The 26,957-nt window shown below is 43.4% G+C and overlaps 1 protein-coding gene across 1 annotated transcript in view; it reads left to right on the top strand.

Moving 5' to 3' along the window:
* The window catches only part of cntnap3 (contactin associated protein family member 3), a gene marked incomplete at both ends in the record, with an annotated part of 430,462 nt that overhangs the window by 23,926 nt on the left and 379,579 nt on the right, over positions 1–26,957 (top strand). The window lies entirely within an intron of this gene.

Consider the following 26,957-nt stretch of genomic DNA (forward strand, 5'->3'; position numbering starts at 1 on the left):
GGATGTTCACGTTACGGCCTCACATACGGACTAGTGGAGTTACTAATCAAGCTAGTCTACCATTTGCGGACCATTAATATGAATCATATAATCCACAGAAATAAGGCTGGAGAGCATCGCGATCTACCACTCTGACGAACAATCGAGCTCAAAGGCCATTCTGGAGAGACTCGTTGCCTACCACTCAGATGAACAATCGAGGTCAAAGGCCATTCTGGACATCGCGAAAGAAATTAAGGACGTGATATATCATTAATCTAAATTGGAGCAGCATTTGAGCAGCAAACTTGACAGTGCTGCCTGCTGCATCCCCCCCCCCTTCTCCGTCTGCTGTAGAAAGTGAAACCATCAAGGTCAAGGTCAAGACGCGAGTAAGAGCTGAGGGGAGCCGTGCCAGGAACGAATCCTCCCGAAGAAAAGCAGGGCTGTCTGGAGAAGATAAGATTGGTAGCAGTCCCCCACCCCCATCCCAACTCCCAATTCCCTCTCCCACGCAAGTGCTGGAGGGGTGCCAAAGTGACTGTCTCATCGCCAAACTCCCCCCCCCCCCCCCCCCCCCTATGACGGCAACGGTAGTCATATCCCAACTCCTCCCCATCTGGTCCTGGCTGACGGCAACTGTACTTATGCCGCGTTCACGTTACGTGGGAAGAAGCGGAAGAACCAGAGGACATCTCGTTGCTACAACTAGGAAGCCTTCAAGTGTTGACTCGATGAAACGCCCACATCCATACTTCCGCAATTCGTGACGCGAAGTGGGAGATATCGGGGTCTATAAAAAAATCCCATATGTCCTAGTAAGAATTACCACTAGGAGGCTGACGTGAATGGTTTTTCCAAGTCGGAAGCTGGTTCTTCTGCTTCTTCCCACGTAACGTGAACGCGGAATTAGTCAAGGCCGGAATTTCTCTCCGTCCTCCATCCCACCTCACCAGCGCCTCCCCTCGGGGTGCTCTGAGACACACAGACTCACGGCTAGTTTAGCATGTCTCAACAAATGAACATGTTTGTATTAATTAAGGGTTGTGCCATTATTGCTATGCAAATGTAATAATTGTGAATGATTTTCTGTAATGAGTTGTATGTGGTGTATAGGGATGGGTACCGAATTCGGTACTTTTGAGGTACCGAACCGAAACACGTCGGTACTACCGAGTATCGATTCAAGTGAGATACCGAAGAAAACAAGATTTTTTTTTTTTTTTTTTACCTTTTTTTTTCTTCATGTCAACGTTCACACGCACAATATATGCTTACCTATGATTTGACTTGATTCAACAACAAAGCAGTCGGAGCAATGGCAAGCCAAAAACTGTCGAAATGGTAGTTATTTGAAGTTTGGATATTTTTTTTCACGACTGAGGTAGGTAAATAAGATTTCTTGAGACTAAAGTACAGAAAAAATTTACCGTTGGGTACCGGTATCGATTCACAGGTACCGGTACCGTATCGGTTCAAATGTGAAAGGTACCCATCCCTAGTGGTGTATCAAGCATCCTTGACTTCCAAGGACAACGATGTAAATAAGTCATTGGCTTTTTCGTTCCTCTCCTTGACAAAAGCAAATATGTGATATAATGATCTGTATATGTTTTGTTGTCTAAATAAATACCTACCTACCTACAGTATAACAATATCTAATAATGTATGCACTCTTCGAAGGCACTATCCTGTCAGAAATAAAACATTTAGGCAATAATTCACAAATAATAACTTTATAATTACTTCTCATTTCTCCAAAGAAAATGGTACATCTCATCCAGATTCCATTCCATCTAGAATTACAACTTTCTACACGGGTCGATAGACTCTACATTCTCACAGTTATCTTAATATAATAATTAGGGATGTCTGATATTATCGGCCTACCGATATTGGCATTAAAATGTGATATCGGAAAATATCGGTATCGGTTTTCAATTTATTTTATTTTTTTAATTTTTTTTACATTTCTATAACCTTTATTTACCCAGGCAAGCAAGTAAGAACAAATTCAGATTTTATTTATTGTCAAAAGTATGCATAATGTTGTGTTAATTCCACAACAAGAGATATGTAATGTTACCTGAAATTATTCAATTGTTTGGGGGGGGAAACCCTGCATATATCGGTATCGGTTGATATCGGTATCGGAAATTAAGAGTTGGACAATATCGGTATATCGGTATCGGTAAAAAAGCCAATATCGAGCATCCCTAATAATAATATATAATAATATATTATATAAACGTATATGTGTTCTATTATAGGTTCCAAGTGACAAGACACTCTTTATAGTGACGGTTCATCTCAATTTAATGCTCTTTAATGAATAATCTTTAACATTAAACCCATGGCCATTTATTGCAGTCACACTTCAACCATAGCCAAGATGACCTACTGTATCCATCACACCTAGTTGGTCTATTCTACATTCTATGTGCCTCAGATTGGCTACTTGTATAAATACTAATAGGCCAATTCCAGCACGACCCCTGCTGTTTCCCAAACATATGAATGAATGAAAGAACGACTCTGTCTTGTCGACGTCTCCTTAAACGACTGATGCAATGAACAGGGATACTACTAATGGCTGTATAATGCTAAGCCACATCTCTGTCCACGAGAAATAGTCTCATTTAGCCACAGACACCCTACAGGCCTCAAAGCACCTCTTCGCATTAAGGGGAAAAGGACATGACAGCCGCGTTGCAGACGGGTTTAACCAAAACCAGCAGCTCACAGCGGGAGGCTCGGCGGGACTGACTTCAGCACTAGAGGTGCCGATGAAAAAGGATGGATGAGAAAGTGATTGGATGTGAACTTTAAAATTAGCAGTTTGAGTGGATGATTCACCGTCACAGTGTAATTTTCTGTCTATGATTTGTTTTCTCTTTTCCTCTGCCTTTTTCTTTTTCTTTTTCTTTTCCCTCACTCACTTTCTCTCTCCTGCTGTTCTATTATACAGTATGTCTCTTTTCTTTTCCAAACCTCCTAAACTTTTTTATTCCCTGTGTCGCACTCCTGTTCTTCACTTAGAGTCTGCTCTGACCTGTGAATCGTTCGTCTCCTACCGTCTCCAGGCCAATTTGGATTAACAAGAAGCAATTGAACGTCAAGCTGTTCTTCCTGCCAGATGGTTACATATACAGCAGTAATTTACATGAAATTGCTTCCTCTCTTAGCAGGGCCATACAGGCACATTAACGCCACTGTAATTGTGCTGAATTTGACTCTGGAAAATGCCATCCTATTCTATAAAGATGGAATTAGACTTGAAAGTGGAATCAAATTGAAAGGGGGCTGGCATCTCTTCTGCCTGTCTCTTAATAACTGCCCCTGCACCAGTCTGTCTGTACTGTATGTCTGCCTCTGTTTGGCTGTTTCACTATCTGTCCTTTTCAATTACTGCATCTGTCAAAGGGCTGTCTCCCCGTCTCTGTGTCACTGTCAGTTGTGTCTGTCTGTCTGTCTGTCTGTCTGTCTGTCTGTCTGTCTGTCTGTCTGTCTGTATGTCTGTCTGTCTGTCTGTCTGTCTGTATGTCTGTCTGTCTGTCTGTATGTCTGTCTGTCTGTCTGTCTGTCTGTGTCTGTCTGACTGACTGTCTTTCACTGTCTTTCAATGTGTCTCTCTCTCAGCACGTCTTCCCCTCTGGCCCTCGGTCTGTCAGGTGAAATAACGGTACATTATTGATGACCAGAGAACTCTCATTAGACACACATCTGCTTCCACAGTGAACCTGAAGGTGTGACCAGCCTCATGTCAGGGTCTGCTTCTCCTTCCACAGTGAGACAGAACTAGAGCAGAGCATAATAATAACTGGATTTTGGAGAAGTCTTTATTCGTTATGCAGGCAGTCACAACCATGCGATGGGCGGCACACACACAGGAACACACACACATGCGATTGAGTCTCTGCACTTGACCCATCCTGTCGTCCTTCCACCCAAGGGCAGCCGGGAGCAGATAGGGGCGTCGGCGAGGGGCCGCACCCCGGGGACCAATCCAAGTGCTCCTGTCCGTCTTCGTCAGGGACGCGACAGCGTTAGCGATCTGTTGTGCATGTTTTTCCATCGGGTTTCTCTTATCGGGGGGGGAAACCCTTGCGAGCATGGGGAGAACATGCAAACTCCACACAGAAAGGCCTGGGAGATACCCCACCTTGGTACCTGGCAACGCAGAAACCTGGTCCCCAAGTGGGAATCGAACCCTGGACCTTCTAGCTGTGAGGCGACAGTGTTAACCACTACACCTCCGTGCCGAGCAGAGGGCATACTGCAGTTGTGGGTTCGATGCCCAGGGGTCCCTAATGGCCTCATAACTGTTAGAGAGAGAATGGTTCAGTGAGTTTATGTTCTAGCGAGAGAGAGAGAGAGAGAGAGAGATAGAGAGAGAGAGAGAGAGAGAGAGCTCTGTTGTTCACGGACAATCAGGCGGGTTTATGTACCAATTGTGCAACTTGGTCTACTTTGGTTATCCACCAAAGTTGGTGTCGACAGAGAAAGGACATTTCTTTGGGCCGGACTGCCATAACCTCACATTCCTACTGTGGTCAGTGGTCATATGTTCCCCGGTAGCCATAAAGGCTCGCCACCCCAGCGCACATACCGGCAGTGATCTACAGCAGTGGTTTTCAACCAGTGGTAAAATACTCATAAAAGATAGCCACTTATACTATTTTGAGAAGATAATTCATCTGTATCGCAACAGAGTCACGGATCTGGTCGGGGCAGGTAGCATTATGTCGGGAAACATTTAATGAAATAAACAAATGTGAATTAAATAATTTTAAATGAAGTTTTGCCTATTAAATCGTTTTATAAGCTTATAGCCTTTCTCAGGGCCTAGATAGCCACTTATACTATTTTGAGAGAGACAGCAGAGAGACAGACAGCACAGAGACAGACAGACAGACAGACACTGTTCCACAGTGTGTGTGTGTGTGTGTGTGTGTGTGTGTGTGTGTGTGTGTGTGTGTGTGTGTGTGTGTGTGTGTGTGTGTGTGTGTGTGTGTGTGTGTAGATCGTCGTATTGGTGTGAAGGCAGAGGATAAGGAAGCGGTTCTGTTAACCCTTTCCCTCCTGAGGAAGAACAGTAGAGATGCACGCTGAGATTGAATCTTTCATTTACCCTGTTTCACCCATATCTACCCTGACCTGCATGCTGCTGCTACATCCAATCTGTCCATCTCTCTCTCCCACCCTACTCTACAACCCCTGCCTCTGGATCGATGCTTCTGAGCTCCTCTCCTCTGCTCTGCTCTGCTCTGCTCTCCTCTCCTCTCCTCTCCTCTCCTCTCCTCTCCTCTCCTCTCCTCTCCTCTCCTCTCCTCTCCTCTCCTCTCCTCTCATCTCCTCTCCTCTCCTCTGCTCTCCTCAGATCTCCTGTCCTCTGCTCTCCTCTCCTCTCCTCTCCTCCCCTCTCCACTCCTCTCATCTCCTCTCCTGTCCTCTGCTCTCCTCTCCTGTCTTATCCTCTCCTGACATCTCCTCTCCTCTCCACTTCTCTCCTCTCCTGTCCTCTCCTGTCTTCTCCTCTCCTGTCCTCTCCTCTCTCCTGTCCTGACCTCTCCTCTCTTATGATTGTGCAATAAAACAATAGTAAGTTTTAAGCAGTGATGTTCCCAGTCAGAATGCTCTACAGCCTTCTGTACGCTGTGACCTGCTGGGGCAGCGGACTGAGAGCAGTGGACACAACCAGGCTGGATAAGCTGGTCAGGCCAGCAGCGTGGTTGGGGTGGAGCTGGACTCTCTAGCGAGGGTGGCGGAGAGGAGGAGCCTTGCTAAGCTCCAGGCCATCAGGGAAAACCCCACCCACCCACTATACACAGACTTGGCTGACAGGAGGAGCATGTTCAGTGCTAGGCTCACACTACCCAAATGCAGCACTGAACGGCACAGGAAGTCCTTCATTCCAACAGCCATCAGACTATATAATGCATCACTGTGCCTCACTGCATCACTGAGCACAGAGCGGCAGCGACTAGCGGCCTCCAGGCTCCACAACAGGGGGCAGCGACGGCTGCCAGACATTGATCTAGGACTTATAGGAACCCAAGGAGGACAATACACTACCTGAAGCATACTGCACCTTGTGACACTGTGAATACTGGAATATATATTTCATTAGTTAGATTTAAATTATAATTATATTGACCAAATTGTTTACACTGCTTCCCCCATGCTCAGTACATTCTTACTGTATTTATTTTTGTATATTTTATTTCATTTCATTTTATTCTATTTTACTCTACTCTTATCCTAGGCAACTTGATTTGATTTGTGTTATTATTCTAATTTGTGACCTGTCCTGTCTAAATGTTTAAATGTTGAGCGATTTGCAGTGTCAAATTTCCCACAGGATAATAAAAGTATTTCTATTCTATTCTATTCAGCCCATGAAGAAATGCTAGCATTACTGAGAAAATTTGCCATCGTTAATATAGTACGGTACTTTAATTTAAATGTCTCAAGCTATAATCTTCTGTGCAATAATATACATTTCCTTAGGTTTTAATTAATTTTTATTTTAAGAAAACCTTTGGAACTTTTACCCGGAGACAACCGAATGAAACCAATAGATAAGAGGTTGCTGTTACAATGATGCTTGCATGTCATAAAGATAATAAACCTCACGTTATCAAAATAGATTTGACTGTGATGTATGGTCATTCTACTTTGGTCAAACTTTAGCACACTATTGATGTTTGATACCAGTGTATTAAAAGACGGAGCTGTTACTGCGTGCAGAACCTTTATTTCAGCGGGGACTGTACGTGTTTATTTGACGTTACAGCCGTGTACTGCAGTGCAAGGGTTAAGTTTAACTTAACCCTTTCACTGCAGTACACTGCTGTAACCAGGAAAGGCACACGTTAACCCTTTCACTGCAGTACACAGCTATTATTATAGCATTGTGGCATTGCATTGGTAATACAATATATTATGATACAATCTAGTTGTTCTAATCTAAACAAAGTTTGATCTTACCTTAATTGTTCTTCACTTTGTATTTGTTGTTTTTGAGCGTGCAGCTTCCAGTAGAGCCTTGTTCTTCATTATGCGACTGTAGAATTCAATACAACTGTATCCGAAGTTGGTCTTGATTTGGATTTCAGCCTTAATTAGCTCCACACTGCAATAAGGTCTGCTGTTGTGTGGCAGTGAAAAGGTTAACCTTATGTGTATTGTCGCAGTGAAAGGGTTAACCTTTTGGTAGTGCGGCAGTGAAAGGGATAATTCAGTCTCTCCAATACAATAATTCTCTTGTCATCATTATGTACCAAGACTCTGTTAACACTCACTGATTTGTTGTTAGTTATTATGGCATAAAGCCATGGTCTTATTATTGTAGAATTGTCACAAACTATGAAATGATTTTGATTTTGAATATGATCAATGGGCCTCATGCATGAAGCGATATAAGAACATATTTTGTTCTTAACTAGCATTCCCTCTTACTTTGTTCTTACCTGGGATTCACAAACGTTTTCTTATTGTTGCTTTTTTCTCAGGCAAGACCAAATTATAAGAGTGGTCGAGAGCACTCTTACCGAAATAAGAAATTCGTACCCAGATGAGAAACATTTAAAAAAGCCTATACCATTCATAATAATAATAATAATACATACGTTTATATAGCGCTTTTTCCTAATTCTCAAAGACACTTTACAAAACAAACAATATAATACAATACAGTTTTAGTAGATACAATACAAATATATATATAAAATGGTGAGAGAGGAAGGAGTTCATGGGTTGACAGCAAACCATTGGTCAATTGCCCCCAAATACAATACCCCCAAATACGACTTTATAAACCCATGGAGAACTTTTAATTATTATTATTATTATTATAACTTATTGTGTGCGTTCTGCTTCTGAAATGGATTATATATTGCTGTTAGAACAGTTAGATGCTGGCTGCCCAAGCCGTACACATATAACGCATATTTACAACCTCTCTGTGCCACCCATAGATGCATGACGAGGACTCCGAGTTCTTTAATTACAGATGGCTTGTTTTATTAATGCAAATTCTTGAATGAGGCTAGCGGAGCTAGCTAGCATCATGTGACTGTAGCATCACGTTCATCACCACCGTAGAACTACAATGTAGGAAATAATAACAATCAATATTCATACATTCAGTCAATAGAATTACAAAAACAAAACGAAAAGTGTAAATAAACTCTACTGACCACTTTGGCCTGCTTGCAGCTCAATGTGAGGGGGTTTATCTTCAAATCTCTAGTATTTTAGTCTTTTAGCTTTGAACAAAATAAAGTGCACAAATCTGCTGTGCTGTCTTCTTCTACCCGTCTTGGCACACTCTGCCTGATCTGATCAAACTACGGCCAGTCAGAGCGTGAGACAGGAAGTGATACGTCACATGAAATAAAATGAAATATAAAAATAAACATGTCGCCTCTATAGGCGACAGCTGCATTTACACTCCCACCAATCACATAACGTGTGATTTTCAACATAACCATTTAAACATCAGGAACCCTTTAAACATTGGGAACCCTTTAAATAAACCAAACACACAAAAACTAAAAGGTTTCAATGAGCCTTTACTCGGCCTCCAGTAATAGTACCGTTTTGTGTATGGCTCTCGCTAAATAATGTGGCTGATATATGTGTGCGCCTTTGTTGTCTAGTTTTGTGTCACTGACTAACAGCTTAACTCTTCTGACCCTATTGTCAGCAGCCGGGAATACTTCCACTACCTTCGCTAACTTCCACTGATTTCTTGGCAAGTTCTCATCTTGCAGCAGGACAATGTCATTAACTTTGGCATTTCTCCTGTCCTTGGTCTATTTTCTTCTTTGTTGCTGAGAAGGTCTCTCTCTCCTTGTTGATGAGAAGGACTCTCTCCTTGTTGATGAGAAGGTATCTCTCTCCTTGTTGATGAGAAGGTCTCTCTCCTTGTTGAGAATGTTTCTCTCCTTGTTGATGAGGTATCTCTCCTTGTTGAGAATGTCTCTCTCCTTGTTGAGGTTTCTCTCTCCTTGTTGAGAAGGTCTATCTCCTTGTTGAGAAGGTCTCTCTCCTTGTTGAGAAGGTATATCTCCTTGTTGATGAGGTCTCTCTCATTGTTGAGAAGATCTCTCCTTGTTGAGAAGGTATCTCTCCTTGTTGATGATGTATCTCTCCTTGTTGAGAAGGTCTCTCTCCTTGTTGAGAAGGTATCTCTCCTTGTTGAGAAGGTTTCTCTCCTTGTTGATGAGGTCTCTCTCCTTGTTGATGATGTGTCTCTCCTTGTTGAGAAGGTATATCTCCTTGTTGATGAGGTCTATCTCCTTGTTGAGAAGGTATCTCTCCTTGTTGAGGTCTCTCTCCTTGTTGAGAAGGTCTCTCTCCTTGTTGATGAGGTCTCTCTCCTTGTTGAGAAGGTCTCTCTCCTTGTTGAGAAGGTATCGCTCCTTGTTGATGATGTCTCTCTCCTTGTTGAGAAGGTATCTCTCCTTGTTGATGATGTCTCTCTCCTTGTTGAGAAGGTATCTCTCCTTGTTGATGAGGTCTCTCTCCTTGTTGAGAAGGTATCTCTCCTTGTTGAGAAGGCATCTATCCTTGTTGATGAGGTCTCTCTCCTTGTTGAGAAGGTATCTCTCCTTGTTGAGGAGGTTGTCTCTCTCCTTGTTGAGAAGGTCTCTCTCCTTGTTGATGAGGTCTCTCTCATTGTTGAGAAGGTCTCTCTCCTTGTTGATGAGGTCTCTCTCCTTGTTGAGAAGGTCTCTTTCCTTGTGTTTTATTTTTTTATTATTTTTTAAACATAACATACAATTAGATATACAAGCATTAACTCTTTCAGTGCCACTCACAAGATTTCTCGTGTTTTTTTATAGGTGGTTGCTAGCCACTCACGAGATTTCTCGGATTTTTTTTTTTTTCTTTTTTTGCGATCTGAAAAATTATTGCATCACCCGAGCCTACCCGAGTATAGCCGAGGGGCGCCGACGATCACTGTGGAAAAAAGCGCCCCCTGTCGTCTCCCAGATGACATAAGTGATTTTGGAATGGACTCAATGAAAATGAATGGGGAAAAAAATCCGGTACTCCACATTTTCCAGTTCACTGATCCAGCCGGGGTTACCACAGTTCATTCTGGAGCCTCAGATCCCCGCGGATCATAGAGATCTACTGTGTCGCGTTGGATCCATACACTTATCGATTTTTTCGAATGGTGATCAGGAATTGGAATATACCAGTTGGATACCATCTGATGTCAGGTAAGGACTCTGTGTTATCAGTGGTAGGATAATCGGAGTAAGTTTGATGAAGTTATAAGCTGTTTTGTGAAATGTCTTCTTTCGGTTTCATTGTAAAAGTCCGAGAGGAAATCAACGGGGCGATTATCAGTGCGCGGCCGTAATGTGCGTGCGTGCACGTATAATATTGATCATCTAGCGTTTATTTGAAAACGATTCATAAAAAGGCCGACGAATATCAACGTTGTGGAATATTCCACTAAAAGACGATTTTTATAGAATGCTCCAGAATGAGCTGTTTTTTATATCAAAACGGGGGCTTTTCTAACTGCTCTGAAACGGAAACGACGCGATAAAAAAAGAATCTGCCTTCACAGCACTGACTGGAAAATAGTATTTGATAATGCGATGGGCAGATTAGACACATAGCCATAATTTAAAACATAGATTAGGCGATATTAACGTTAACATTGGCGCGGATGGTGGCATTCAAACGGTAAAACGGAAAACCAGGCATGACATTGAAAGAGTTAATTAACAGTACACATCCAATGAAATCACCATTTAAAAAATATATATTACATATATGCTCTCGCTGTGTGTAAAAATAATATGTGGAACTGGTGAGATTACATTTTTTATGTTTGTCTTCATATCTACAAAAACCCTGTTTGTTGAAAACATCTCCTAATGTGTGTATGCCCTGCTTTTCCCATTTAGGGTATCTTATAGGTCGTTTTCCAATCAGGAGTGCATTGTAATTGAATAGGGGAGTATGACTATGAAATTTATGTGGGTTAGAATATTTATTTTGTGTTTCACGCCATATCCGGATCGCATGAGTAATAATGGGGCCAAATTTCAATTCGCATTGCTTAATTGATAATTTGGTGTATACTATGTCCTGCAGTCTATGTGGTGCTACTATATTTACTTCTAAATTTCTCCAGGATACTGATGCTTGGGAATCAAACCAGGTTGTCAGTGGTCTTAAAGTGTACGCCTTAAAATAGTGGTAGAAATCTGGAAATGCCATACCTCCGTCGGCTTTTTTTCTCTGCGCGGTGGATCTTTTTATACGTGGAGGTTTGTTATTCCAAATAAATTTGTATGCGGTAGAGTGTAATTTTTTCCAGTAACCATCTGGAGGGGGTAATGGTAGCATTGAGCTAATGAAGTTGATTCTAGGTAGGACATCCATCTTAACTATTGATACCCGTGCCTGTACTGAGTTTTTAAGTTTTGACCACCTGTCAAAGTCGTATTTGATCTTATCTTGGATTTTTATGTAATTGTATAGTATAGTAGGGCATACTTCAACTCCCAAACATCTGAAGTGTTTAACCATTGGTATTTCTTCTGGAAAGAATATATTTTTTGCAGGGGCATTAAGTGGAAGGAAAGCCGACTTTGGCCAATTTATCCTAAATCCCGATAGATTGCCAAAGTCATCAATCAACTTGAGAAGATGAGGCATTGAGGTGTTAGGGTTTTGCATGAACAGTATTACGTCGTCCGCATATAAACTAATTTTATGTTGTGTGCCCTTGATTGCGATTGGTTCTATGGATTTGGATTGTCTTATATATTGTGCTAAAGGCTCTAATGATAAATCGAATAGTCCGGGACTAAGAGGGCAACCCTGTCTGGAAGTGTGTGATACCGGAAAGATTTCGGAGGTGATTATACCTGTTGTAATCATGGCCGATGGGTCTTTGTATAATACTTTAATCATATCAATGAATCCTTTTCCTAACCCCATCCTTTCTAATACTGCCCATAGATAAGACCATTCCAACCTATCAAAAGCTTTCATCGCATCCAGGGACAGCATCGCCTTAGGTGTGGTGTCATCCTTGCTGGCATCTAGTACATGTAGTAACCGTCTTATATTATCCGTGATCAAGCGGCCTCTTATGAAGCCAGTCTGATCAGGATGAACTAAAGACATCATATGTTTTTGAAGTCTGATGGCTAATACCTTGGAGTACAGCTTGATATCAGTTCCGAGGAGGCTTAAGGGTCTATAACAGGGCTATTCAACTGGCGGCCCGCGGGCCAGATCCGGCCCGCGGGATGATTCTGACCGGCCCGCCAAAGATTACACGATAATTTTTTTTTTTTTTTTTTTTTTTTTTTAATTTTTTTATTATTACTTTTTTTTCTTTCATGTCAACGTTAACACGCACAATTGAGCCAAAAGTCACTCAATTAATGACAGATTTCATTGATAAATTGAGGGAAAACTTTGCAAGTCGATTTGATGAATTTGACATGTCCAGAGAATTGATGCATTTTGTGAGCAACCCATTTGCCAATGTAGAGCTATTTCCACAAAAGGACAAGAGTTCCTTGCATCACTTCACATTGATGAAGGTCTCCTGCAACTTGAAATAATTGACATGCAAGCATCATCTGCTCTGAAGCAGGCACTTGATGGAAACAAGACAAACGTCTTTCTCAGGTCTGCATCCCCTTAACAATTGTATGTATTGAGCCGTACTGTATTGTACCCATTCTGCAATCTGTTAAATAAAGTTTTCATTCATTCATTCATTCACTTGAGAATGAATCCACCACAACATTTTGGATAAAGTGTATTCATGTCAAGACATTCCCCAAAATAAAAACGCTGGCAATATCTGTGCTAACAATGTTTGGCTCAACATACACCTGTCAATCCAGTTTCTCTCACATGAATGCCATTAAAACAAGCAACGTGCCTCCTTGACAAATGAGCATTTGCATCACTGTTTGCGGGTAGCCCTCACTTCCTATTAACCCTCTTTCTCTGCAATTGCACAGTCAAAGAAGTGCAATCGCTCTCATTAGATGTGTCTGCCCCCCACCCCCCTGATGTTTGAGAGTTAAGAGTGGACAATAAGTGCTAATAAGATGCTGTGATTTGCTGTTGTTGCACAGACATGAAGCACTTTTTCATAAGCTCAGCTGCACTATAAATGTATTTTTTTGTTCAAGTGTTGATGTTAGAATGTTCAGATGCACATCATGCACTTGTTTGTTTTTTATTTAATTTTTATATTGAAATGTTGAAGAGGAGATGTTGCAGATGTGGCACATAAATGAAGCACTTTTTTTGAAAAGTATACTACTTTTGCAATGTAGTTAAATAAAAGTTGTGAAAATGTGGTTGCGTGTTGTGTCAAGTGTACATATATTCATAGCACGGGGAGGCACCGTGGCAGTCCGGCCCCTGGCCCCTTGGGTTTCTGACAATGTGGCCCCCTGAACAATTTAGTTGAATAGCCCTGGTCTATAACTACCGCAATCGATGGGGTCTTTGTCTCTTTTAAGGAGGACTGTTATGAGTGCAATATTGTCGTTCTTATGGAAGTTCCCCTCCTTGATTGAATATAAAATCATATTAAGTAATAGGGGTCCAATTACGTCCCAACATGAGAGGTACATTTCTGGTGGGATACCGTCTCTTCCAGGAGCCCTACCACTTTGCATTTCAGATATGGCCTCCCTAAGTTCATCTAGTGTGATGGGTGTTTCTAACTGTTTAGCGTCATCCTCTGATAGTTTAGGGAGGTTAATTTGATTAAGATATGTGTACATTTTTTTTTGATCAAAGGTAGTTTCTGATTCATACAAGTTGGAGTAGAACTCTTTGAATGTCTCGTTGATTTTTTTAGGGTCTGTAACAAGTCCTTGTTGTGCTTTAATGGTAGTTATATCTGCAAATTTTGCGTTGACTCTTAACCGCATAGCTAGTAGGTGACTTGGTTTAGAACCATGAAAGTAGTGCTGTTGTCTTGTGCTACGTATTTGTACTTCAGATTGTTTATAAATGGCATTAATCTCTTTTTTTAACACATTAATTTGAGTTTCCAGTCGAACCGAGTAGTTGTATTGTAAAGATGAAAATAACGTAGAGTAAAGCATTTCCAGCTCTGCCAGTTTTGAGCAACGATTCTTGCGTATTTTGGAGGAAAAGTACCCGGTAAAATCCTTGATCAATCCCTTTACCGACATCCATAATATTCTGGGGTCCTGTACCGATTTCGCATTCTCCAGTAGGAATACAGAAAGAGCTTCTTTGAGTTGTGTAATGAATTCCTTGTTATTCAGCAATATCGAGTTAAATCGCCATCTTGGGGCTCGGGATGACAGTATACCAAATTATCCTTTTAGGAGTAAATAACAGTGATCTGATAGTGCATTGGGTACCATTTCCACGTCATAGTTATAAAATAGTCTCGGGATGCAAAAACATAATCTATTCTGGAAAGTGTGTTATGTCTTGCAGATCGACAAGAGTACTTCCGGGTCGTGGGGTTGAGTGATCGCCATAGATCATTTACACCTGTATTCTTCGACCAATCCTTTAACGCATTAGATGAATTGTTCTGTTTGTTGGAAAAGGTGGGATAAGATTTATCCATCCCAGCATCCCAGGGTCCTGGACTTCCTGACGGGCAGACCCCAGGTGGTAAGAGCCGGCAACTGCACCTCCTCATCCATCACGCTCAACATAGGGGCCCCCCAGGGCTGTGTTCTGAGCCCCCTCCTCTACTCCCTGTACACACATGACTGCGTAGCACAGCGGAACAACAACACCATCATCAAATTTGCTGATGACACAGTAGTGGTGGGCCTGATCTCTGCCAACGACGAAAGGGCCTACCTGGAAGAGGTAGAGAACCTGTCACAGTGGTGTCAGGAGAACTGCCTCTCCCTGAACGTCAGCAAAACAAAAGAGATGATTGTGGACTTCAGGAGGTCGGGGGTCAAGGACTACAGCCCCCTCAGCATCGACGGGGCACCAGTTGAGAGAGTGAACAGTTTCAAGTACCTCGGAGCCCACATATCCGAGGACTTGACATGGACCACACACATTGACAGTGTTGTGAAGAAGGCACGACAACGCCTCTACTTCCTCAGGCGCCTAAGGAAGTTCCAAGTCAGTCAGAAGATCCTTAGGAACTTCTACTCATGTACAATAGAGAGCATCCTGACCGGCAACATCACCTCCTGGTTTGGGAATAGCACTGCACAAGACCGTAGCAGACTACAAAGAGTGACACGTTCAGCCGAACGCACAATTAGAGGGGGGCTTCCCACCCTCCAGAACATTTACAACAAGCGGTGCAAGGGGAAGGCTAAGAGAATTATTAAGGACTCGAGCCACCCGAACAACTGCCTCTTTGAACTGCTGCCGTCAGGCAAGCGATACCGGAGTCTTATGGCGAGCACAGAAAGACTCAGAAGGAGCTTCTATCCCCAGGCCATCAGGCTGCTAAACGAACAATAATCGCTAAACGAACAATAATCACTATGCAACAACCATCAAATGCACACAGCACACACACCCACACGCACACACTCACTCAAACAACAACACACTGCAGCACCCACTCTCCACACTTTAGATCACACAAACACACTTACACTTTATATTTATTGATAAAGGATTTGCACTACAACTCGTACACCTACTGTGAATTGTACCTAAACTGCACCTCGTCCATTTATGCCTTGCACTATATAGTATTGTATATTAGTACACTGCACAGTATTGTATATTGTATGGTAACTACGTCTACGAACATTGTACATATGTCTAAACTGAACACTGTGACCTCTTTTTTTACTTCTAATTTTTACTATGTTTTTATTTCATACTTACCTTGTCATGCACAGTCTCTGGAGCGCAACAGTAAGAAGCATTTTGTACAAAAGTATTCTGTACTTCTGTATGACAACTATTAAAGAAACTTGAAACTTGAAACTTGAAACAAATGTCATTAAAATCAGCACCAATTATAAATGAGTATTCAGGAAGGTTTAGCATTGTTCTGGTTAGTGTAGTGTAGAAGTTAGCTTCGTACAAATTTGGGGCATATACCGCTACCAACGCTATTTTCCTATTCCTGTATACAATTTTAGCTATGGTTATCCGACCATCTGCATCAGACCATACTCCCTTCAATTCAATATTCAACTTCCGTTTCACGACTATAGCAACTCCACGGGTTCTCGTTCCAAAGGAAGAGTGACTAATGTTATGGTATATGTTGTCCGCTAACGTAGCTTTGTCTTCCACTAAAATGTGCGTTTCGCTTAGAAGAGCCACGTCAACCTGTTTGTTTTTCATCAGTGTGAGCACGCTTTTGCGTTTATGTTGATTATTTATTCCCCCAGTATTCCAGATCATTATATTCAAACTAGCCATAATCTATACATGTTGTTGTGTAGTTGTTGGTAATGCTTCTGGAGTGCAAATCCACAATGGATATACATTCAACTATTGAGGTCCCGTTGAGAGCCGAGCTTAAAAACATACATATATACAAATAAACCCCTAAATCCCCCTCCCTCAGAGAGTCGTACAGGACTGTGTTCCATAGACACAACCTTCGCGTATAACTCCCTCCCTTAAACCACCGGATTGCCCGAAGTGAGCCTTTTAACCTTAACTTTCCTATGCTAATTGCCATAGGATCTAAAACTTTCATTCTAATTTAATAGAATGTCACTCGTGGTCTAGCGCCTTTCCATTAATGCAATAAAGATAATGTGAAAAATGAAAAATATACCTCCATTGGCATATTTATTTGAACCTTATATGTTGCAACCTTCAGAAAAAAGAGAAAAAAAAAAGAGAGAAAAAAAAAAAAAAAAAAAATTTTAGAACTAAATTATGTAAATCCCTAAAGCAATGGAGCAATTGCTTAAAATATTAAAATAACATTGTCAGGCTTATACCTTTAGATGAGGATGAGGTTTTTAAATCCTTGTATGCAGTTCGTCCCCCGACAAGTGTGGGCATTAAACCGTTATGAGGGTTTATTGAACTTCCATATCTGGTTCATGTGCATATACATACTGGATGTTATTGTTCACAGGCATTCATTGTAGGAGTACAGTGTATTCTAGAAAGTTAGCCATCGATCTTGATTTGTATACACTGATGTTATGTTCCAGAATATTCTTCCTGTCCAAGAGTTATGTCATTCCTGTGTTTTCCAGTATATTCCAGTATGACCCTGAACGATCGAAAGAAGAATCCAGAATGTTCCAGAGTGTTCCAAAATGTCAACGTTAGATTATTGCCTGCACAAAAACCAGAAATCTATAAATATAGTGCCTATCGTTTCGTATTAAACTTTTTGTACCTCAATGTTGCCAACAGGCTTATTTGCTGCCGCTTTTGTAGTTGAGCCATGACAAAGTCATCCAAATAAAAAAATAAAATAAGAAAAAGAGATGAATAAGCTTGTCATCTGAGACGGGCCTATGGTGCGTCCGGCCCCGAGGGGCCGGTATCATGTTGTGTTTGCTTCATGTAATCGTCGGCGTCTTCAGGCGAGCGTAACCCAAATCTTTTCCCATTTTCCCCCACAATGGAGAGATACGCTGGGTAGCGAAGGCTGGGATTGAGTTTCCTCCTGTAGAGTTTCTGCAACACTTCTTTGTAAGGGGCTCGTCGGATTATAGCCTCCCTGCATAAATCTTCGTAGAACGACACTGGTTTATCTTTATATTTCAGTTTCCCCCATTGATTACGTGCCTCTCTGATGATCGTGTCTCTTATTTCTGTTTTACGCAGAGTAGCAATGATAACTCTCGCCCTGTTGCCGTTGGGGTCCCGGGTACCGATTCTATTACAATGATCCACTAACGGCACTGTGGGGAGGATTTCTTTACCTAGAATTTCAGCTAACACTGTTGGAAATGTGTCGTCTGTGCATTTGACTGATTCATCCAATCCCACAATACGGATATTAAATCTACGATAGTAACGTTCGGACTCGAGCAGCCTCTCCATTGATTTCTCTTCGTTGTCATGTATCTTCTTCAAAAGCACTTTGTCCCCCTGTTGTATCTCCTTTGCTAGCTCCATGAATCCTTCGTGAAAAGCCTTCTTGCTCTCCTCGACTTTCAGTGTAAATTCGATCACAGTGTTTTCCACTGCAGTAATACGCTCGGATTGATTTGCGGCCGCTGTTTTAACCTCTTCGAATTTAGCATCGATGTATAATTTGAAAGCGCCAGCCTTGGCGTCCGCCTTGACGTCCGCTTTATCCATCAGATCCTTTATCGTCTTGACGTCCGCTTTATCCATCAGATCCTTTATCAGATTAGTCAGAGACTTGAAATCGGGTGGTGTATTCTCCATGCCTGTATCGGTTGAGGTTGTAGGAGCGTTGGAAGGAGCGGCGGTATTGTCGGATATTTTCTTCTCAATTTCCACTGCTATCCCTTTCACGAAGCTCGTCCCCGCCGGGACCGTTATATTGTCGTCTGCTATCTCTCTCCCGGGGCAAGTCGTCACCGGGACCGGTATATTGTCCGCTGCTGTCTCCCCAACGGAGCAAGTCAACACCGGTGCCGTTATATTGTCCGCTGCTATATCCCTCGTTGAGCGTGTGACACAGCCGGGGCCGTTATATTGTCTACTACGTGTCTCTTTCCAGGATCTTTCTCTTATTTGGTCCCATGTTGAATCTTTCTTTCTGTTGATATAGTTAGTAGAAGGTCTTATTTAATATATACGATGAGGTTTAAACACATTAGTGTTGTACAAATAAGGTTTTGAAGCGAAATTGACGTTAACGGGAGCGGAGCGTTGACCAAACGTGTCCGCTACATCTCGTTCTCAAACCGGAAGGTCGAGAAGGTCTCTTTCCTTGTTGAGAAGGTCTCTCTCCTTGTTGACTTGCCGGATTGGGGTTGGGTTGATACACTGGAGGCGCATGATGACGCAGTTCTTCTTGTGGGGGGAGAGCTAGCGAATGTGCTGAAGGATAGTGTAGAAAAGGTAACCACAGATGATCTTCTTCATCATCATTATGAACGCTTTCAGTGTAAACCTTTAGCTTTGTCTTAGCTGCGTTGAATTTCTTGAGTTCCTCTAACCGTTCCACTTCTCTCTTTTTCTCTTCTAGCTTTGTTTTTCTAGCAGCACTTTCTGTGATGAATAGAACTCTTTTATTGGCGTTCTCTGCATAATTTTCAGCCGTCAGCCTTTCATCTTCCTGCTCCAGTCTTCGGATTTCTCCTTCTTGCTCATTCTGTTCTTTCATTATTTTTAGTACCTCTGTAGTTGTGGCTGCTTCCGCTGCAGCTTGTCTTGCGTCGTGTGAATACTGTGTAGACCGTCTGGTCTTTGATAAGGAGACGTGGGAATTTGTAGATTCGAACACCGATTCAGCATCAGGCCAAGCTGAGATTAAGTTCACTTTTAGATCCTTCACCTTATCGTCTAGAGCCTGTCCCTTTTCAGAACGTGCGTTCACTTTTCCTAGGCTGTGTAGAATCTGCCTTAGCCAGAGGAGGCAAGTCTGATGTTGTAAATACGACTGGCTCACTATCATCTAGTTTGTCTGCCTCATCCTGTGTTTCAGTTTTGCTCTATTTCACCCCTTTGTGACATGTTTACTGTGTAGAAAATAAATCAATTATGTATTCATATCTATGGAATAAGAAATATGAACTGTAAATAGAGGGGTAGGCTAATATGAATTCAGTCTATGAAATGTGTAAGCTTAATCGTGAAAAGTGTCAACAAATGTCTTAAGTATTCAAAAATTAAATGCTTAATTTAGTTGAAAATTGTAGGCTATTTCAAATCTACACCTTTCTTCAATGTGAAATACAAATTACGAAAAATAAAAATAAACCATAGGCCTACGTTTATATTATAGTAGCCTACTATACTGGGATATAACTAATAAAAAATGACTTCCGGACTTGCCTGATCATGGAGTAAGTCGCATGTGACTATAGCTCCTCACCCGTTTTTTTATTTTTGTTTTAAAAACATATTTATATATCACCAATGCGTTTAAAATTAGACGCATATATCAACTGAGATTATCAACTAACTATATTGACTGAAAGATTCAAGATGCCAGCGATGAAAGATAACTCAAAACCAAATCCAAAGTCAAGTTCAGAGGACCCGCCTATGGCTGCGGGATTTGTGTGTAACAGAGCAGAGGATATTGACGAGATGGCCTCCTCCTCAACCGCTATAAACACCTCCGCAGATACAGAACATATCATCCGGGAAATGAAAAGAATGGAGAAAACAATAACCGAAAGAATAATAACTGATATAGCCGAAAAAGTAAATGCTATTAAAGTATCTATCGAATGCAATATCGAAGTGCTAAGGGTGGCTGCCGACGCACATATTAAGCGCACCGAAGCACTGGAAACTGGTTTGGAAGAACACCAACAAAATTTCGGTCTGATCTACAAAGACATAACTGAGATCAACGAGAAGCTAATGGCTGAGATGAAGGGAAACTACAAAGAACACAATACGGAGCTCAACGATATAATGGCTGAGCTTAAACGAATCAATGAAGAACAAAAAGCTAAAATATTCGAGATGGAATATCAAAGTCGCAAGCTGAATATTTGTATAATCGGACTGGACGAGTCGGTAAGCTGCACACATCCTGAAGCGTTCGCGACAGAATTACAGAAAATCCTGGGACCAACTATCCTTCCTAGGGTACCTGAGGTGGATCAATGCTACAGATTGGGGACCCGATCCAACGACAATAACGGCAGACCCAGAGTGATCATGGTTGTCCTACGTCAAGTCAGAATAAAATAAATTATCATTCGGGAGATGCGCAGGATGAAAGGAAATCTGAAATACAAGGATGTGTCAATATACTTCTTTGAAGATTATTGTCAGGAAGTGGTGGCCTTGCGGGCCAAGTACAAGACGGTGATGTCTCAACTCTATTTGGGGAAATACAAACCCATATTGATGTACCCTGCAAGACTTCGTATCATCGATAAACAAGGAGAAAGGGTTTTCCTCAACTCGCCTGATGATGCTGACAAATATATGGCAGCACAACGTGCAGAATAGTTTATATACGGCCTTTTAATCTTTGTTAGGCATGGACACCATATCGTATACATTTTAATGAACCGCTGATTTGGGACAGAGAGACCCACAAGCTCTGAGTTATGGAATGTTTTCCCTGTTGGACTTTTATTATTGCGGACACATTGGTCTTAAAATTGGAACGATACAGAGAAGATGAGCATGACGAAAGGATGACACGCAAATTCATGAAGCGGTCCTTATTTTAATAGTATGGACTTCTAACAACATTCTGGAACATACTGGAGCATTCTGGCACTGTAGAAACGACATATTGGAATAATCTAGAACATTTAAAACATTCTTTGATATACGGAACATTCTGGAATAACAGCAATATGTGGCCAGACATACCAATAGTATCAAGCTGCAGATCCACAGCACCAGCCAGAAGACCTCCGGGGGAATACATTCTTCACAACAGATCATCGCCCACCCCTGGCCAGTGTGCCTCAACAATATTCCATGCATCGTAATTTTTTTTTCTCATAATCAGGTATTTTTAATGATCATTTTTACATTATTACATCATTATTGTTATTATTAACAATATTATTATGATGGTTGTATCAACCCTAAATCTGAGTTGGGGGGGGATGCAATGCAGACAAACAGCTGCATACAGTGCGACCATTTCACTCACATTTGCCCATTAATTTTTGGACACATCACACACCATCGGTTTGTGTACTGTACGTGTGCTGTCATAGCTCCACCTACAGGCCTAATGGAGAACACCAGGAGAACACCAGGATGTGAATGGAGGGTGCATGTGAGGTATATCGTGTAAATAAATTTTGAATGATCGCAAGACTACACTGTAAAAAAAATTATAATAAGTTACCAAAACTTAAAAATATTGAGTTCAGTTACTGCGCATTAAGGTTTTCAGTTTTCAATCCATAATAAGTTAACAGAAAAATAAGTACACAACCACATTATTTCAACCTAATAAAACTATGTTTATTGTCATTGTTTTAAGAACACAAGTTGACTTGGTAATACTCACATTTAGGGGAAAATAAAATGGCTTTTAACATGTGCAATGTTCAATGAAATAGAAAAATAAATAATAAAATGTGTTGATTAATCCCACTGGTCACAATGGTGACCGTAATAATGTTTTTGTTATAAGGCTCTGCAAATGTTACTGTTACAAAGGGTCAGATTAAACCGAATATATATATTTATTACTTGAGATATATTGTATAGTATTTGTATATCGTCTGATATCCCTTGTATATTCTTTGCACATATACACAGAATATCCCTTTACCTAGTACAGGCCAGACCATAATATTCGTTCTCCTATTGGACAGCGACCCCCTAGGCGCCACGGCCATACCCCCAATGTCTAGTTCAAAGTCACCGCTAAGACATGCCTGGACATGCCCGGTTCTGCGCAGTAATATGAGACAGAAATAAGGCTGGTACTAGATTATTCACCTTACGTATAAATACGTCGCAGGTGGATACAGCAGCACTTAGTCCAGTTAAGTTACCGTAACAAGTTGAAGCCTTCACCACGATACAACGTGCTGTGAAGTGGGCCCGTTTTGCCCCGAAATAGAGCCTTGTCACCGCGTGCGAATTGATAGCTGAAGTGTCAGAGTTTAACGCTGTATCGTCGAGTTCGACCTATTCTATTATTAAGCAATAGTCTATTATGTATAGTGTATCGTGCGGCTACCGTTCTACAGTGACCAGCATTACCAACGTTTCATCGTACCGAGCTAGTGTGCTTATCCAGGCTGGGCGGCCTAACCTTGTGCCGTCATCCGAGGAGCCCTAGACGAGAACCGTGTGGATATGTACACTGGATAACCTACACCGACGACTACAGAGCCCTTTTCGGCTGGATTATAATGCTTTGGTCCTGTGGCTGTTGGAGCAGAGAATCGTCTACACCCACTACCGTGTGGGATTTACCCTGTGAGGAGCACCGTCGAGCCCGCCTCTAGGACTCTGAGGCTGGCTAGCTTTCCTCCATGCGGCACTGCACACCGGAGAATAGCTGTTGCTTTGTCTACGGATCAAGGGATTATTGCACTGTCTCCTGTACCTGGAGTCTCCTTATTCCTCGTTGATCCAGACTTTTGCTACCGACAAATCCTCTCCCCTGCTGGCTTACAACCGGAGGGAACCCCCTTAGTATCACCAGCTGACCTACTAGTGTACCATATATAATTATTATGCTACAGGTGGTATTAATTATCCCCTTCGTGATATGCTCATGGACTTACGCTCTTGACCTATTCATGCACATTCTTCGCCTTACAAGCGCAACTCTCAATCTTAATAAATGTAAGATAATCTTGGTGCTCTTCTAATAAATATTATTATAAACAGTACTTTCTTGTTAAGCCGTGTTATTGTGTGGGTGTTCATCTCATATACATGTGTACTGTATGGCCAGTAGTAATGTACATAACTCAGTAGTGGTTTAATGATACCATACTTATTCAATACAGTCAGGGAATTGTACCCCTCAGTTACAATTGGTCCTTCGAGCCGGATGGTAATTAGCGTAATATTAATATAATATTAATATTGACATGGCCAGCGATGAACACTCCACAAACGGTTCTCCTAAGCTAGATCGCCCGCAGCGCAGACGGCAGCCACCTCCTTACCTAGAGGACTACGCTGCCAGTCTACTACCTAGCTTTATACAGACGTTAAACGCGGAAAAAGCGGATAGTAAAAGTATGTCAAACCCTACCGACCAGGCGACCCTGCCAGTAGAGACCCTAGTGGGTTCTAACGTAACTGACCAAGCTCACGGGGGGGACCAGGAGGGACATGACATGACTTTACCCCCGCCAACGTCAACGGGATAGTCCCCGGAGAGCTCCAGGATAAAGAAAGCCCCCCAGGGACGGAACCCGACCCACCACCAGAAGAGACGCGCACCCAGGAGATGGACCTCCTCGGAGCACGACAGGAGAACGGATCTCCAACGAGCACTGCCAGAAGCCGATCACCTCCATCAGTGTCTTCCCCCAGCGAGGCGGACAAGATGCTGGCGCAGGCATTTATCGCCACCCTGGCAGCCTCCACTGAACGCGATCGACTCCAAGCACAGACGCTTAGCGAGCGCGAACATTCTTCCATGGAACAAGAGCGCCTCCGCGCGCAACACCAAAGTGAGCGCGAACACTCTACCATGGAAAGAGACCGCCTGCGGGCTCAACAACTAAGTGAGCGCGAACAATCTGCAGACCAAAGAGAACGCTTCCACGCGCAACTCCAAGCGCAAGCCCTTAGTGAACGCGAACACTCTGCGACCCAGCGAGAGCGCTTCCAGGCGCAGCAAAGGAGTGAAGACGACCGCATACGCCTGGAGACCAGACGCCTCCAGACGGAAGAGAATATTGAAAGAGACCGCGCCGAAGCCCAGCGCGCCGCCGCCGATGCACAGCGCGAAGCCGCCAATGCACAGCGCGACGCAGCCCAAGCCCAGCGCGAAGCAGAGCGCGACCTCGCTCACATCAAGCGCGAAGCCGAGCGCAACCGATTACAAGCGCATATAATGGAGCAACTGATAGCCAGGGCAACCCCCCCTCACTCCGCACGGAGCTCCAGGGCCTCGTCAAGACAAGGGTCTAGGGCACCCTCCCCTACCCGATCAAGCGACCCGGAGCCCGGCCAACAGAAAGAGCCTATACACGTCTCCGAACCCCTTCCCCGACCGGCCATGCGAGACCCAGCAACAGGGAAGAACCGGCCTACGCCGCTGAGAGACTAAATAGACGATTACAGGATCTAGAAGACCTGGCAGAGGAAGAAGAAGAGGAAGAGGAGGAAAGTCAAGCCCAACAGCAGCATCGTACTCCACAGGACCAGGAGGTCCAGTACAGCCCAGACTTTACCCCCGAGGCCCTGCGTTATAGACCCCCGACTCAACTCACGGGTGAGCTTGACGCACGACCAGCCCCGAGGAACAGCACCTGGGTACCCGGGCCTTGGTACCCACCAGGTACCAGCCCACCACGACACGTAAGAGGAGACTCGCCTAGGAGGCCTCTCCCCCAACGCTCACCGATGTGCCAGCCATCCATGGCATCGTACCTTGGCACACCGACGTTCCCGGACTTCACACACGAGAACAGAGCACAGTACACAGAGCTACGAATGTGCTTAGAGACAATGATGTCCGATGTCCCCGATGAGACGTACAAGTATGCTATCCTACTCAAGCACCTGAAGGTGCCCAGAGTGCATAATATAGCGCTGGCATATTCCAACTCAAGTACCCCATACACCGCGGCTCTAGTAGCCCTCGACCAACGTTATGGACGCATATGGGACTACGTAATACAAGAGATAAGGAATATTGACCGTCTACCCCCAGCCACAGACAATCGCTCATTAGATGACCTCTCTATCAAGGTACAATCCCTGGTAGGGATGCTGGGGGCACAAAAGGAAAAGGGTAGGCACGAACTGTACGCGAACTCTAATGTTGAAAGAATATTAGAGAAGCTTCCGCCCGCCCGACAAGAGCGCTTCAGGCGGCAAAAGGACCACCGTGATCCCAACGGTCCCGAGCCATCCCTCCTAGACCTGGCCGACTTCCTGGCGAGAGAAGTCAGCAGCCTACGACTGGATACGTTCGTGCGGAGCGTACCAAGCTCCAGAGAGGGACCTAGGAGATCAAACGATAACCGCAGGCTGGTGACCGTCATGCACCAAGCCGAATCAGTACCGCGTAACAAGAACCACAGCACCCCCTCGACGAAAGAGAAGTGGAAGATTGTATGCCAGTACTGCGAAAAGGAACACTGGTTGTCACACTGTGACACGTTCAAGAAGATGACCGCCGACGAGGTGAGTCAATGGATAAAGTCCAACCGCCGCTGTTACCGCTGTGCGCGCAGTCACATGGCAGCCGAGTGTCGCTTAAAGAAGAGGTGTAGTCGGTGTGACGGAGCCCACTTGGACGTTTTACATGACAGTAACAGAAGAAAGCCTGCACCCTCAAGCAGCACAAAGGCAAGTGTTATGTACATTGACCCCGCCAGCAGCGGGGGCGCCCGGGTGCTCTTGAAGGTGGTCCGCGTAACATTGAGCTACGAGGACAAGGTCATGGACACCTACGCCGTCCTTGACGACGGGTCAGAAAAGACCCTTCTCCTCGCGTCCGCTGCGGCCCAGCTGGGGCTGCGGGGGAGCGAGGAAACGATGACGATTCGGACTATAAGAAGAGACCTGAAGACGATCAAGGGTGAGAACGTCTCCTTCACTATCGCAGCAAGCGGGCAGCCAGAGAGACGGTATAGGATCACTAACGCTTTCACCAGCCAAGACATAGGCCTGTCGCAGTACACCTACCCCATCGCCAAGCTGATGGACAAATACGTGCACCTGCGTCAACTACCTATACCGCTCATAGACGGCGCCACCCCGACCCTGCTGATAGGATCCGACCACGCACACCTCATCATCCCGATGGACCGGGTCCACACTCAAGTTTAACAATGTGTGCGCGTGTGTGTACGTGAGTGTGTGTGCGTGTGAGGGAGACATGTGTATGTGTGTGTGTGAGGCGCGCGTGCGTGTGTGTGAGGAGGGAGCCACAGGATGGATGCAGAACGGGGTCATCAGGTCACAGACTGAGAGACGCCCTGGCTACAGCGTGCATCAGCCAATAGGTGCACAGATACATAGGATATTGACAACAAATATTACTACATCAATGAACTAAAAAACTATCAATGTGGTCACTCATTAACGCAGATGAGTCGATAATCATTCCATCTCTCCCTCTATTAAGATCAGCTGATAATCTCTGTGCGACCATGTTAACGGTGTGTTATCTGAGCAGCAAAAAAGTGTTCTGACTGGGCTACAGGTTCTGTGTATAAACACACTAGTGTAGTGTG

The sequence above is a fragment of the Notolepis coatsorum genome (genome assembly GCF_963971535.1).
Source record: "Notolepis coatsorum genome assembly, chromosome: 4".
Classification (NCBI taxonomy): domain Eukaryota; kingdom Metazoa; phylum Chordata; class Actinopteri; order Aulopiformes; family Paralepididae; genus Notolepis; species Notolepis coatsorum.